The sequence below is a fragment of the Lampetra planeri genome, chromosome 38 (genome assembly GCF_965212315.1).
Source record: "Lampetra planeri chromosome 38, kcLamPlan1.2.h2, whole genome shotgun sequence".
Lineage (NCBI taxonomy): Eukaryota > Metazoa > Chordata > Hyperoartia > Petromyzontiformes > Petromyzontidae > Lampetra > Lampetra planeri.
This window is the reverse complement of record NC_136144.1, coordinates 3778254-3787580: the sequence shown is the minus strand read 5'-3', so window position 1 is coordinate 3787580 and position 9327 is coordinate 3778254. Positions and strand designations below refer to the sequence as shown.

Genomic DNA, 9327 nt, shown 5'->3' with positions numbered 1-9327 from the left:
GGCATCTACACTAAACACGGGGAGTGGCTTTAAAAGTTGTATTATCTCCTGTAGATGTAGATGCCACTGGTTCTTCATGTTCTGCAGATATAGATGTCACTGGTTCTTTACATTCTGCAGATGCCACCGGTTCTTCACGTTCTGCAGATGTAGATGCCACCAGTTCTTCATGTTCTGCAGATGCCACTGGTTCTTCACGTTCTGCAGATGTAGATGTCACTGGTTCTTCACGTGCTACAGATGTAGATGCCACTGGCTCTTCTTGTGGCATCTACATGACATACATAATGGTTTGTTCTCATCTCTGAAAGTTCGTAAGTCGAATGCTCGTAAGTAGAGGAGTCCCTGTACAACCTCCTGATTGGGTGGAACCAACCTGTGAGACCAGCACGGAAACACCGTGGAGTGGAATGACTCCATGCCCACGACGGAGCATCTATAAGGCGACATTAGGTCCACCCCACTTCGCCTTCTCAATTCAAATTCCTTACGCGGATCCTACCTCACCAGCCGAGAAATAAATCCGCCAGTACGCATCCTCATCCTGCCCCAGATGCCTTCCCGACACGATCCAATGATGTGAAGGGGCCTTTTGGTCACCCCGAATATTAAACAATCCCAATCCTAAACACAGTATTCGCGTACTGCAACAGAATGAACGCTGCCACGCATACAGAATATCACCGGCAAGTATTTTTTGTACCTTACAATTTGTTGACAAACCCAATGCATTCGAGCCATCATATTTCCATTAGCAGAGCAGACGCAGCACAGTTTGTATGTTTCTGTCATTTGCTATCAGGCCGCCTGCCTTCTGGGAAACCACGGAGAGAATCGTTATCGCTGCTCGTTCGTTTGTTTGATCGAGATAATACCATCGGGGGGAGGGGAGTGGGGGTACGTGGGAGGGAGTGTACATATCTGAAACAGTTGTTAAAAGGTCTGGCAAACGCAGGGCACCGCCGCAGACTGGTGGACGCGCTGGTAAGAATCGACTACTCCGTGTGCTTCATTCACGTAATTTCCGTGTAACGATGCATCGCAGCCACGCAAGGGTCGTGTAGTGAGCCACGCGCACGCAGCGGTGGTCAAGTGTGATTTGAAGCCACACACTTAAGCGGTTGTGCTTTCGCTAGGTTGTCCCCACCTGAAGAAGGACGCTTGTGTTGCGCCCGAAACGTCGTGATTTAATTTATTTAATTTTTTTACCTACGTGACTTTACCGAAAAAACCAAAGAGTATGGTGAAGTATGGTCGAACAAACCCTCGTGACTGACACAGCGTGGTGAGGCCTTCGTCCAGCAATGGATCTACAGAGGGCCTTAGCGAACTATTAACGCGCTTATTTTCTATTAGTCATCTCACAATCAGTTTTCCTCGATCGGGATACATACAACGCTGCTACTCTGTTGCCACTGTGATTCCAGCCAGTGGGGAGAAACGCATTTTGACTTCTGCAGCGTATAAACATCTAGTACAGTGGCTCACAGTGGAACAAGAGGGAGGTAATCTTCTTGGTTCTTTCGGTAAAGTCACGTAGAATGTAAATAATAAATAAAACATAATAAGCAGCCGTCCTCAGGTGGAGAACAGGTCTGTCGAGAAGACAGAGTCTGAGAAGACAGAGTCTGTCTTCTCGACAGACCTGTTCTCCACCTGAGGTCGGCTGCTTGCGTTGTGGCCGAAACGTCGTGAGAATTATTTTATTATGTTTTATTATTTTATTATTTACATTCTACGTGACTTTACCGAAAGAACCAAGAAGATGAATCCCTGCAGTCACGAAAGCTTTAAATCGAAATTTAAGAGGGAGGTAACTTTATTTATTTAACTATCTATCAAGAGTTGATGTTGCACTGCGGTTGTCCACAATGTAAAATGCATCCGCAGTTGTCGCATGCTGGTCGCGGTTACATATTTTATCCAACGCAGAGGGATGATGGAGCTGAGTTCCAACCCTCGACCAGGGTTTGAACTCGCAAACTTGGGATTGGGAGCCGCTCGCCACTACTGCCAACTACCGACCCACCTCGCGCTACCCGCCAGGTGCAGGTACGGGGATTTCACAACTCTCTTGCGTGACCCATCAACCCCAGCTCCCAGAGCGCAGCATCACAGGCGAGCGCCACCGCCACCACCACAGTAAAAGAAAGCGGAGTACAGGAGCTAAACATTTCCATTGAAAGCTTTCGTGACTGCAGGGATTCATCTTCTTGGTTCTTTCGGTAAAGTCACGTAGAAGGGAAGTAATAAAATAATAAAAATAAAACATAATTAAAAAAAACGTCGTGAGAATTATTTTATTATGTTTTATTTTTATTATTTTATTACTTCCCTTCTACGTGAATTTACCGAAAGAACCAAGAAGAGGAGCTAAACACTCAAAATGGCAATTCGCAGGATAAATAATGCAAAAAAACGGAGAACAAACACGGTTTAAGATTCAGAAAACGAGACGCGACACACGGTTTGTGCATCTCGGCAAAGTGCTACACAGTGTTGAAGCGTCTTGAAGCGTCGCGCATCCGCTGGTGCGTGTCGCAGGAGGATGTCGGGACGCGCCGTGAGGAGCCTCGTTGCGTGGTGCGCGCTGGTGGCCATCGCCGCGCCTTTCAGCGCAGCAGGTGCGACTCTGTGGGGCAGTGGGAGAAGAATCACACGCACGCCGCACAGTCCCAGTTACACTCTGTCCACGTATTCTTAGGTTTTTTCGGTAAAGTCACGTAGGAAAAAATTTAATTAATACAAGTTAAATAAAAATAAAAATCACGACGTTTCGGAGGCAACACAAGCTTCCGTCTTCAGGTGGAACCGTCACAGCACGACACCTGTATTTTAAAATCCTTTATATTAAGTTCGCTTGCTTGCTTACGACCGTGCAAATCTTTCGGTCGTTTTTTAACCCACTTCCAGTGATCTAATCGAGCTGACATTTTGCACACAGACTCGTTGTGCGTGACAATGCATTTTCCTGAAAAAAAATCTTAAATTTTACACTGTTTCGGGATTTTTTTTTAAATATTGAATTACCAATTGCTTAATGCTGCCAGACAATCATCTGACCCATAGGTGGCAGCCATCTCAATCCAGAGGACGAGAGGACTCTAGCCGCCACGCATATAAAGGATTTATAGTGAAAAACTTTGTTTTTACGGGTAATTTTTTCACTTGATACAGCAATCGTGCTGTGACGGTTCCACCTGAAGACGGAAGCTTGTGTTGCCTCCGAAACGTCGTGATTTTTATTTTATTTTACTTTTATTAATTTTAATTTTTTACCTACGTGACTTTACCGAAAAAACCTAAGAGTATGAATCCTTGCAGTCACGAAAGCTAGAAAACTCTGTCCACGGTTGGACTTTAAAAAAAAAAAGATATAATGGACAAATGTTGACCCAAATGTCGTTCGGCTTCAGAACTAAGAAGGGCCACGGTTCCCGTTCTTCGTGCTCTTCCCGACAGTGGCGAACATCGCATGCGACAAACCAGCAGACATCGTGCACGGGAACTGGAGCTGGGTAAACAGCATCACCATCGTGTACTCGTGCCAGCCTGGGTGAGTGGAAATCGTGCAACGATGCAGTGTCCGCGTTGTACATCTGTGGTGGGCCTTACGTCGGTTACGAATCTTCGTAAGACAAGTTGGGCTCGCGGTTGGATTTACTCGGCTACATTGCGGGGCCCAAAGCTGCGAATCGTGTAAAATAGATCGTGTCTGGATTCAAGATAATAAATGACGTCACGCACCTAGGGGGGGGGGGTCAGACATTTGTGACGATGTGTGACGAGGGGGGCGGGGGTTGAGAAATGTGACGTCACATCAAAATGCGCAACTTTAAATAAATATAGACAACACGTTCTACTTAATTAAATAGACTTTTTAATAAAAGTTTTCTACTACAACATCAGAGTGCAGCGCCACATTAAATACGCACTACAATGACAATAGTTTTAAGCGATTTGAAGCATTTTGGGGAGGGGGCAGAGTTTTGTAACGTCATATTTGAGGGGGGGGGTCTGACTTTTTGTGACTCCGTGTGACGATGGGGGGGGGGGGGCTCAAAAATCGTCCAAAATCGCGTGCACTGTCCATTATCAGAGTTATGTTTTTTGTTTGCATTATGACTGCAGGTATTGTGGTCTATGTAAACATGACTCCTTGTAAGAAAATGTGTCAGTTTTGTTGCCAGATAGAAGGGTAAAAAACAACAATTATCATATTTTTTACTGGTAAATGAAGTTCAAATGGTATTGTCATCGTAGTTAAAAAAAAAAACCCCATTGAATGTCAAATAGAGAAGTAACAGATATACCACAAATAAGAATAATGTATTGTGCCCATAGTGAAACTAAAGAACAAATGTGACCTAAGGTCTTCGTTCATTTACAGCTTCACATTCCTTATTTCCGTACAAGTACTGGAGGAAGGGCCTTTGCTATTGATGCCCCCAAGGTCTGGAATGCTATCGCCAATAAACTGCAACTTGGATCACAACCTGTGAGATCTTCACTCAAAACTGCTCTAGAGGAGTTGTACACCCCTAGCTGCCACTGCTATTCAGAATGACCTGAAATCAAATGTATCATTCCGTATGACCGCTGCAAAGTATGGTCTTGAGTTTTGATTATAGTGTGCTGATCTTTAATGGTGTATTGCATTTTTTTGATTCTGCTACTGATACTCCTGCTGTTATGGAGTGACTCATGCAGCCAACTATGGCTGCAAAGTTTGGTCGTACATGTTACGTGTATCGGTTATTGTTAAAATTGAATCACAGTTCCTATGATCACTGTTATATTGTTTTAATAGTTTTATTTTGGTGATTTTGAAAACGGTTTGGTCTAGCCATGTTTGTTTGTTGTAGTACAGCGTTAGCCTGATAACTTTAATCTACATTGTCTTATGGTTGTTGTTGCTATGGTTTGACTTGCATCCCACTTGGGTTTTTGCACACACCGTTGAAATACGGTGCTTTTTCTGGAAGACTTTGCGGGAATAGGATGACCAATTCATAGAATTGACCCAACTTCCTCAGCTACAAAAACTCCCTGAAATAGTAAAACATCTTCTGTAGATTTGACAAGGCGTCTCCTGAATTCATATGTAAATGGCCAGCATTGTAATAATGATTCACAACAACAACATTACAAAGTCTTCAGCTTGTCAGCACGGGCGATCGCCCTCGGTGTTGCATGACGCGATGTGCATTGTGTGTGCGTGTACTGTGTGTGTGCTGTGTGTGTACTGTGTGTGTGTGGCTGTGTGTGTGTACTGTGTGTGTGTACTGTGTGTGTGTGTACTGTGTGTGTGCTGTGTGTGTACTGTGTGTGTGTACTGTGTGCGTGTACTGTGTGTGTACTGTGTGTGTGCTGTGTGTACTGTGTGTGTGTACTGTGTGTGTGCTGTGTGTACTGTGTGTGTGTACTGTGTGTGTACTGTGTGCGTGCACTCTGTGTGTGTGTTGTGTGTGTGTACTGTGTGTATGTACTGTGTGTGTGTGCTGTGTGTGTGCTGTGTGTACTGTGTGTGTACTGTGTGTTGTGTGTGTGTACTGTGTGTACTGTGTGTGCGCTGTGTGTGTGCGCTGTGTGTGTTGTGTGTGTACTGTGTGTGTGTGCTGTGTGTACTGTGTGTGTACTGTGTGTGTGTGTACTGTGTGTGTACTGTGTGTTGCTGTGTGTGTACTGTGTGTGTACTGTGTGTACTGTGTGTGTATTGTGTATGTATACTGTGTGTGTATTTTGTGTGTGTATACTGTGTGTATACTGTGTGCGTGGGGAGCGGTAGTGCAACGGTTAGCGCACTGCGTTACGAACCTGGTGACCCAAGTTCAATTCCCGCTCACGGCCAACACCGGTGACAATTATCTGAACCGGTCCTGCGCCTCTATTAGGTCGACTCAGCCTCAAATAAGTGCCTGGGTGCGGTGCTTAAAAACATCGCCACTGGGGGAGACAAAGGCGCTGCTGGCCACCCTTAATGGGTGCTCGCTAACAGCACTTGCCCCGGCCCTCTGTTAAGGCTACACGGGGGATCTTTGTCTCTGTGTAAGCAAACATTCTGATGCTCACTGCGCAGATTCCTGCTGGGAGGGGCTGATCACACGCACGTGCAAGTCAGGCAGCTGGTACCCGCACTACCCGCCCTATTGCACGGGTGAGTGAGTGAGTGGGTGAGTGAGTGAGTGGGTGAGTGAGTGGGTGGTGTGGGTGAGTAAGTGAGTGAGTGAGTGGGGGAGTGTGAGTGGGTGAGTGAGTGGGGTGGGTGAGTGGGTGGGTGGGTGGGTGGGTGAGTAAGTGAGTGAGTGAGTGGGTGAGTGAGTGGGTGAGTGAGTGGGTGGGTGGGTGAGTGGGTGGGTGGGGTGAGTAAGTAAGTGAGTAAGTGAGTGAGTGAGTGGGTGAGTGAGTGAGTGGGTAAGTGAGTGAGTGGGTGAGTGAGTGAGTGAGTGTGCCCGCTACCGCAGCACAGAACCACGGCCAAACGCGACCCCGACGTGACCTCGTTCGGGCGGGTGGTGGCGGCTGCTGCTCACGCAGCTGCTTTATTTTGGTGATTTTCGAAAAGTTTTTTGGCTTGGCCATGTTTGTTTGTTGTAGTACAGAGTTAGACTGATGACCTTAATCTAAGTTGTATTGTGGTTGTTGTTGTTGTTGTTTGACTTGCATCCCACTGGGATTTTTGCACACAGCGTTGGTGTACGGTGCTTTTTTCTGCAATATTTTGCTGTCTTTTCTTGGATTTTCTGTTAGCACTCAGTCACATAGTCACTTTAAGATGTTTTCTTGTTCATGTTTTTGTTTTTTGTTTTGTTGCGGTTGCACCCGATTCAAGAGCCGAATGGCTCACAGGGCTCTACTTAATAAATGAACTTGAACTTGAACTAATCCAGCGCAGTGGAGGGCGGGCATTGTTGGTGGATCGCGTGAATGTCGTGAAGACTCCCCATCCCGTGGGCTTCGGGGAGATGCCACAACCCTGGTTCGCCAGGAGAAGGCGGCACAGCACAGTGTGGCACGCGCATTGTTCCGTCCGTATGGGATGCAGTGTTGCTCCCTCGCACATATGAACAATCACTAATTGACCGATAACACCTGAGTACGTAGAGGACTGCAGAACTTGGGCATTATTGGCGTCGCCTCACCGCATGGCTGCCTTCCTGCCCTGCTCTGTGGTTCCTCCTCACACCTTTGAGGTGGCTCTCACGCTCTCTTTGAGAGTGAGTGTATACTGCACGGCGCGTTACAATTGGAAATAATTATAGTTGTCATCATGTGCACTGCTGGATTTAGTGTTGACCATGCACGCTGTTATGCACACTATTTCTCCTTTAGGAATTATGGAGGAATTGTTTTCCTACGATATTATTTTCTATTTGCCTTTCCTTGAAGGGATCTGTTCTGCCGTATCCACCACTTGGACCCTTTCTCCATCGTCAATGCCACTGGAATCCTCCCCGCCCGTCTTGTCTGAGGGTCCCAAATTTGTTGGGTCCAAATATCCCAAATTTAGGAAATGACCCCTCCTCTATCGCTCAAACGTGATAAACCATCGCAATCATTGTCCCCCTCTACATGCAGATGAATTCCCCAGATCCCTCTTGCAATTGAGACTCATCCCCGATCTCTTGATTTCTCACCTGGCGAAGCAAAATGAACTTGACCAATCGGGGCTGGGTCCTCTTGGTTTGTGCCAGACAGACTCACGCCTGAAGCGGGGTGCGTTATTGGGACGGTCGCGGTTAGGCCACAGGACGCATCATGGTCGAGATTGGCCCCTTTGTACTCACCCTGGATTTAGGAGACCCAGTGCCCAGGGGGAGATGCGGCTCCATACGGAGCATCCGCTTGCAACAGGGTCCTGTCCCTGCAGAGTCCTCGATTCCACCCCACCTCCACCACCCACCACCCCACCACCCACCACCCAACCACCCCACCTACCCCCACCATCCCCCACCAACCCACCACCCTCCCACCACCCCCACCACCCCACCACCCCACCACCCCAACCACCCAATCACCCCTACACCCCCAACACCCCACCACCCACCACCCCACCACTCCACCACCCCATCACCCCCACCACCCACCACCCACCACCCCACCACCCACCAACCCCCACCACCCACCACCCCACCACCCATCCACCCCACGCACCCCACCACCCCACCACCCACCACCCTACCAACCCACCACCCCACCACCCACCACCCCACCACCCCACACCTCACCATCACCCATCACCCCCACCACCCATCTACCCCACTCACCCTCACCACCCCACACCCCACCCTACTCCACCACCCCAACCACCCCACCACCCCACCACCCCCACCACCCCACCACCCCATCACCCATCACCCATCACCCCCACCACCCTTCACCCCCACCACCCCACCACCCCACCACCCACCACCCCATCACCCACCCACCCCCCACCCACCCCACCACCCCACTACCCACCACCCCACCACCCACCACCCCACCACCCACCACCCCACCACCCCTCCACCCCCACCACCCACCACCCCACCACCCACCACCCTACCACCCCACCACCCCACCCACCCACCACCCACCACCCCACCACCCCACCACCCACCACCCACCACCCCACCACCCACCACCCCACCACCCCACACCCACCACCCCATCACCCCACCACCCCACCACCCATCACCCCCACCACCCACCACCCCACCACCCCACCACCCACCACCCCACCACCCACCACCCCACCACCCACCACCCACCACCCCACCACCCCACCACCCCCACCACCACCCCACCACCCACCAGCCCACCACCCACACCCCCCACCCACCACCCCCACCACCCCATCACCCACCACCCCACCACCTCCCACCACCCCCACCACCCACCACCCCACCACCCACCACCCCATCACCCATCACCCCACCACCCATCACCCCAACACCCCAACACCCCACCACCACCCCAACCACCCACCACCCACCACCCCCACCCACCACCCACCACTCCCACCACCCCACCACCCCATCCACACCACCACCCCACCACCCACCACCCCACCACCCACCACCCCACCACCCCACCACCCCACCACCCCCCACCACCCACCACCCACCCACCCCCACCCCCACCACCCACCACCCCACCACCCCACCACCCCACCACCCACCACCCACCACCCCACCACCCCACCACCCACCACCCACCACCCCATCCACCCCACCACCCCACCCCACCACCCACCACCCACCACCCCACCACCCCCAACCACCCCACCACCCACCACCCCCACCACCCCACCACCCACCACCCACCCACCCCCACCACCCACGCACC

General features: G+C 50.5%; 1 protein-coding gene across 2 annotated transcripts in view; it reads left to right on the top strand.

Annotated features, from left to right (window-relative positions):
• The first annotated feature begins 935 nt into the window (after positions 1-935).
• The window catches only part of LOC144731207 (sushi, von Willebrand factor type A, EGF and pentraxin domain-containing protein 1-like), a 47533-nt gene continuing 39141 nt past the window's right edge, over positions 936-9327 (top strand). For both annotated transcript variants that reach the window (XM_078612205.1, XM_078612204.1), the window contains exons 1-4: positions 936-984; positions 2545-2624; positions 3463-3556; positions 6080-6157. The gene's annotated coding sequence lies outside the window, so the exon portion shown is untranslated. The remainder of the gene's footprint in view (positions 985-2544; positions 2625-3462; positions 3557-6079; positions 6158-9327) is intronic.